The sequence below is a fragment of the Athene cunicularia genome, assembly GCF_003259725.1.
Source record: "Athene cunicularia isolate RWA chromosome 1 unlocalized genomic scaffold, athCun1 chr1_part1, whole genome shotgun sequence".
In the NCBI taxonomy this organism is placed as follows: domain Eukaryota; kingdom Metazoa; phylum Chordata; class Aves; order Strigiformes; family Strigidae; genus Athene; species Athene cunicularia.
Window position 1 is genome coordinate 61,372,450 of NW_020799091.1, and position 7,180 is coordinate 61,379,629.

General features: G+C 35.8%; 1 protein-coding gene across 1 annotated transcript in view; it reads left to right on the top strand.

The window, feature by feature from the left end:
* MYO16 (myosin XVI) overlaps nucleotides 1-7,180 on the top strand; it is a 313,979-nt gene that overhangs the window by 141,101 nt on the left and 165,698 nt on the right. The gene's annotated exons all lie outside the window — the stretch shown is intronic.

Below are 7,180 nucleotides of genomic sequence, written 5' to 3' on the forward strand. Positions count from 1 at the left end.
TACCATATCAGTATTTTACTTTTCATGTGCAGTTCTCAAAATATGTCTCATTTAACTATTAACTGTGAGAGAAAAACAAAGTATATATAGCTCTCATTCAAATTCTTCCTTGCATTTTCCCAAGAGATCATAATGAAAAGATATGAAGGCACCTGAAGTTGTCTGAGTTGGAACTTAGCTCTCTAAGTCCAAAGCTATGGTCTTGAAACCATTGCTAAACTACCAGACTCTACTTTCTGAGTATAAAGTGCTACTTCAGTTTTCAGCCCATGTGTGTGTGTTCAGGAGAGATTCATAGTTTCTGGCAGGGCAGAGTCTTACAGCACAATTTATTTCATGCTTAAGGCTGACTGGGATCCAGAAATTTGACATTTCTGTACCCAAGCCCCTTACAACAAACTTTTTCAGAGCATTGCTAACTCACATCAGTGAGATCAGAAGCTTTATAAATTAGACATTCATCCATGAGCAGTTGTGCTTAATTGTATATGATGCTGCTCATAGCTATTGTTACGTTCTGTCTTTCTCATGCAACTTCCATCTGATATTTGTTGATTGTTTTTACAGGTTTTCTTTAGTGGCTTGTCTTTAGTGATATGTTTAGAGTAGAAGCTCTTCAGGAACAGATCATTTCTATATTGTATCCTTAACCAGATATGGTTGGAGGTTCCTGAATCCACACAAATAATTGTGATAATGATTGCAATTAAATACATGGAAACAGAGACTCCACCCTTTTCTTTGGGAATAAACAGAGGTTTGACAGTAAGTGCTCCTGTGATCACAGGGAAAAGGTTTGTAGTTGCAGATCTCCTGTGGCTTCCCCCGGAGCACAAAAATGAAGTCAGCACTTCTGTCATGAGTATGACTGTTCTCAGGGTGCTATGCTACCTGCTATTTGCAGAAACAGCATGAGCTTGTGCCAGATGAAGAAAAATTCTCCATTCTGTAGTGTCATCACCCAATATTTACCTCTTCTCTTTTCTGTGCCTAAAGACACTATAGGAATGGAGGTGTTCCCATCTATCTGTAGCGTATAGAAGTTGGTGTGTATCAGATCACCTTAAGACTGCTTAGTAGAAGGCAAGCTTTAAGACCAAGAGCAAGTCAAACAAACATTTCCAACCAGTGGATAAAATACAAGAAAAAATCAAAAGTGAACAAAATGATCTATCAAATGCAAAAAGTTCTTCCCTAGAAATGACATTCTGTTGTAAGGTGCTGTTCATACGGGAAATCGATTTAGCAAATCTTGAATATTCCTATTGGAGCTGCTTTGAAGAGTTGCCCCAAAAAATGAAGACACCAATTCACAAACAGCAAATATCCATCTCCAAGGTATTTTCTTACAGATCTGCAATAATACTTCTGTCCCCGTATATATCCTGGAGTTAACTTAGGACCAGACCAGTGTTTTGCAGGGAAAACTAAGTGTTAAAAATATTAATTTTTTTTAAGTTTATTTAAGGAAATCCATTGATTTGGAACTTAAATTAAAAGGTATAGAGTGTTAAGGTACTTACTGCTCAGTTTAGTGGTAGAATCCCTATGTCTCCTGTTACATGATTCAGTCACAATGGGCATCTAGCATTGCCAAACTTGCTTCACAGTTTGAGTTTGATTTTTGTCTCTTCTTGGTTGGGCCTCTCTGACATGTCAGCTCTCTGCTTTGTCTGCTTCACTTGCTTCATGCAGGTTGATTGGGTCTCCCCAGCAGCAAAGAAGTCAATGTAAAAAAAAAAAAAATCCTTTTTTAGTCTTGTAAAATGAATCTCCTGTTACATAAAATACTATACATAAATATCAGTGGCAAAATATTCCAGTAACTGTACAATTCCAAGCAGATCATTCAGTTTGCAGAGGCTGTGTATGCTGTATGAACAGAAGGTGCTGTATGTACAGAAGGTAGAACAAGCAGCAGAACACTGAAGCATCCTCTGGAATGACAGAGCAGACAGTGTCCTATAATGTGTTGGGTGGACTACTCAAAACTCCACTCATACTTCTGTCATTGCTACATTCTTTATAAATTGCCTGTAATTAGGAATGTTTATTATAAAAATACTTATTAACCCCTAATTTATAAATACTGCTAGTGGAAGGGAATCCTCTGCAAACCCAGTGGCAACCCTTCTGTGTCAAAACTTTGGGTGTCCATGGTAAAAGCCCATGTGTCATCATGTTTTAAGAAGTTTTAGAACTGCGCTTTAGACTCTTAAAATTTCCAGCAATGTTAAACCACTTGATTTTGCTGAACTTCCATAAAGTGCCATTTGAACTGTGTGAAGCTGTGTTTTCATCTTCAAATTTAATAAAAAATTTACTAATATTTCACATTAATGTTGCCTGTTTCAATTTTCTTTGTGACTTTGGCCTTTTCCTGCTGCTATCTATTCCCCTAAATATCCTGTTAAGTCTTTGCCACTGAGTTGGTTAAAAAAGGAAAAAAAAAAATCCATTTAAAGCTCTCAGCATGATCCAAATCAGTCTTTCCACCTTCTCTGTCTTTTCACACTTTACTTCCTTGTCTTCTAAAGCTTTAATCTTAATTTCCTCTCTGCGGTTACCATGTTACAAGATTTTATTTTATTTTTTCAGTCACTTCACATCTAATCAAGTGTTCACTCACTGAAATCAAGTGTTTTACAACAGGAAAGCATTTGGCCAAATTACTGAAGAGATTACTACCAGTTATTCACAATTACTTTTAGTTTATGGCAAGTCACCATCACTCACATGAAGACCTGGCTTTGTATAAACCTTGTATTGAAGTTACAGAATAAAATAACATTATATTATGCTCTTAAATAACCAATAGGTGGACTTTTCATAATTAACTTTCTTCTGACTGCTGTTCAGAGTATGAAAATGCATTAAGCACTGACAAGATACATGAGGAGCTATCTAGGAAGCCTAAGTATAGTTTATAGGCTTGTTAAAAGCTAAGGATCCTTAGTCAGTCAAGCCAGTGGTTTATGGGATGCTGATGGTGAATCAAAAAATCATAATGAATATATCAAATGAAATGTTATGGTTTTGTATATGTTAGCAGTTGGGAATGTAACTATCCAATGGTTTTATTGTGATATAAATCACATTTTTAAGCCAGATGATCTGGAACTGAGAGAAATCCTTGTCTTTTAAAGTGGAACACCTTGAAAGCTTTTGATTTCCTCAATTTAAAGTCACCAAAGGCATTCTGTTCAAGTTAATAATCTTTAATTTTTAAATTATAATTCAATATATCATAAATGCAATGGGCTACTGCAGTACAGTTATGGATTTAGACATCCTATTTATAATAAAAATTATTTAGAAATACATTTTCCTGTTTAGTTTTGTAATAGAATTTCCAACTAGCATGCAGGGTTGTTCAGTTACACATGTCACTACTGATGATACAAAACACATTATTTTGTATTTAACAGTCTTTCTTGCAAGTATTTATTTCAAATCTAAAAACATCAGTTGTGGTTAAGACCCAGTGTCTCACTTATGGACTCTGCAAATTCGGAAGAAAGTAATTATTTTGCCCCCTAAAAGTTTGCAAGCTTACTCTATGTTCCCTGGTTATATCTTACTATCAGAATGGAAAATTAGAGTAGTAATGTTCATGGTTTAGGGTGGTACAATAAGTGATTGGTTTCAGAAGTTCATACAAAACAGCTCTCATCTAATTAGCTGATCTAGTCTTTCTTTAAAACCGGTGAAAATCTTATATGAACAAATTTTGTCAGAAGTTTTCCCGCATTTCTGTACTGCAGGAGTAGGTTTTTTAAAATTGTTTTGTTATGTGTTCCTGCACTTCTCAGTGTGGTACCTTTGGTCAGAATTGAAAATTAAACACAGACAATAAAATCCTGTCACTTATATGATCTGAAATGGCAGGTACATTCCTCCTTCCATGTTTTATATCTTGTCATATTTTTCCCTAAACAGATAATTTATAGAATTCTTTTATACTGGAATTGACACTTACTAAACAGTAATGATCCAGTTATCTGAATTCATAAAGATACAGACAAATCCGGCTAATATGCAGAAATTGAGGGTAAGCAAGATGCACTTCTCAGTACTTTCAAGAATTAATTCTTAAAAGTGCCTGGAGTTTGCTGTTTTCTGACCATTTTATCTGGGCTTTCTTGGGTTTTGGGAGTCATCAGGAAGGCAGTTGTAACTCCAACCACAGTTATTCTGAAAGAAAATAGCCAGGCAATTTGTGTGGACTGTCCAAGTAGCACATACTTATCACTGACCTTGCTGGCATAAATGGTACCAATGGCCCAGCTAGAATGGCACAAGATAGCGGAAGAGCTGGATCATGATCCAAGTGCAGTGGATTTGCATAGTGTAGCTTCTTTCATTGGTTGTAGCACATCTTGTGTTCTTTGCTTCATTCAAATTGGACATTTTCCTAACAATTTTAGTTTTGAATGTTTTATTTCAAAACAGAGTTTATTTTTTCTTATTATTCATATTATTTTAAGATAGACTAGAATTATAATTAAGATTGTATTAACAAAATATTAATAAAGAAATAGTAGGAACCAGGCCCCATCAGGTAGTTACATAGGAACGCAAGAAAGCCAAAGGAGGAATAAAATGAGAAAGCTTAGCAGAACTTGCCTAGAGCTCATGGCGAGCATAGGATTTCAAATACTCCATCCATTTTCCTTTCTCTTGGAGTACGCTGTCTCTAACTTAACCTTCTTTATCGGTGAAATAAACTTCTTTGCTTTGCCTGTTCCATAGTGCCTTCTAAGGAAGTTTTACTGCAGCAGAATGCTTTTCTTTGCAATGCTAACTGATCCTCCACCTTGATGAGGCAGTCTAACCAAAATTCATAAGAAACCAATGTTCCTATTGTAAATTACATTTTGAAAAATATAGTGATAAAACAATTATTTAAAACAAAGAAGAGGAATTATTCTCTAAGCAGAATTGTTCAAACAAAGATATTGTGGACAATGGGGACATTACAAAAAATTTTACTTAGCCTCAAAGGAAGTAAAATAAACAAGCTCTAGTTCAAGGTGCCAAATTACTTTTTCATTGTTAAATTATTTATTGCCTGAAATGTTCCAAACAATAGTATCAAGAAATAAAACTTTACCTAACATAGCATTTCTTTCTCAGTGCTTCAATATGTATTTCACTAGGAGTGAACATAACCCTTTGAAGTGCACAGAACTAAGAGACATTGTGTCTCTTTCAGCAGCCAAGTTCTAGTGAATTCTGACCCCTGAACTGTACATTAGCAAACACTTCAGCCAACAAGCTCCTGTGACAATGCTGAACAAAATGTCAATCACTGTAAAATTAACAGTTGAGCTGAGAGTCTCAAATCTTTGTAGCTGTGTCACAGCAATGTTTAGGAAACAACAATGTTGAGAATAAATATTCAATAAGTGACAGAAACTGTCTGCTTTGTGCACACTTGCGTGGTCCTGTGTTATCTGGGCCACAGCTTGCATGAAAAAAAAAAAAAAAAGCATAGCTTTATTTAAAAAGTGAAACAAATTAACTGTTAAATAGGGAAACTCATGGCAAACACTCCAGTTCCTTTCTTTAAGAAGGCATTTTTCCATTTTTAATCATAATTTTCATGCCTGCTTCATAATACTCAAAAACACTCGAAGGTGCATCAAACATTATTTTAGCATATCTTTCACACACACACACACACACACACACACCACCCCTTCCCTTAAATTTCTTCGGTTGGGAGAAATATTTTTTGAAAAATAAACCTATCCTGCTAATCTTGGAAAAGCCTTCTGTTAAAAAGGCTATTTTTGGCAGATAAGGTTGGGGCTAAGCAAATAAAATAATAAAATACTACAACTTGTTAAATATCAAGTCTTATTCAGTCCTCAGAGTTACACAAATATTTATCTGCTGGATATAAAGGGCAGTGCACATTGGATAAGTTGTGACGTGTTACAAACTATGAATGATTTCAGACCCAATTTTCAAACATAAATGTACACTTCTGCTCAGTAGCATCATCTGTAACTTATACTAAACTTCAGAGATGTTTTAACTTCAGAGAAGCTCCTTAACAGCCAAAATAACCAAAGAGCCACTGTTGCTAATCTTGTTGGTAACCTGTGGTATAGTGATAACAGGTTGCAGCTATGATTTTGGATTAATTATGTTGTGGAGGGGTGGAATTATTTAATCATCGTGTCACAGAGTTGCCAGTGGACTGGCCAATGTGAGTGAGCAGTAGGAGGGGAGGTGCAAGAGAGATTTATATCTATCTGTAAGCTCACTGACTTTCTGGATAATACAGGCATAAGATCTGTAATTTGCAAAAGTATCAAATGTCTCTAGGGGAGGAGTATCACAGGACTAATGACCTGTTTTGCTATTTTTCTGTTCCTGTTAGTGATAACACGCAAAGGAACATGGAATTTGGACACTACCATTATAAAGGGAGAAGGCTACTGCTACTTCTTAAGAACAGAAGCAGCACGGCACATTTAGCATTTGAAGAGTGAAGTCATCATTAAGAGGGCAGAGGTGCATGCAGATTTTAAAGGGTGACCAAATATATGACTTTTGAAAGTCTTTCAGAAAGTCAGAAGGTGAAGATCTGAGCGAGGGGTGCTGCACTTACAGAGCACCTTGTCAATTCTGTGGAGACATTAATTTTATATTAGCTCTCACAGTGACCTTCTTGACTTACCATGATTTATTCTCTTATAAAGCCTGGTTTAAATATTGCTTTGTGACCTATTATTTTAGCTATTTGCATAACATATATCCAGGTTGCAAACCTTTGAAGTCTTGGACCATGAACCTCCTACTGATGCTAATAGGGGTTTGAAGTCCAGGATTAAATTCCAGATCGTTATAAAGGGACAACATGGATAAAAGCACTTTGATGCATCACATCTAGTAATGAGACATCTGTCTTGTCATGTAAGATTACAGTTTACCAGGCAAACAAATAAGCTATTTGCCAGAGCTTCATGTATGTTGCATAAGAATTGAGTAAAGGATGCAGAGACACCATCCCTGTCTGAGTGTGAGGATCCTCTTTTGTTTCTTCCTTTATTTAATTGATTTCTCATTTTTTTTAAATTGATTTCTCAATGACCTACCTTCCTTCCTTCCTTCCTTCCTTCCTTCCTTCCTTCCTTCCTTCCTTACTTCCTTCCTTCCTTCCTTCCTT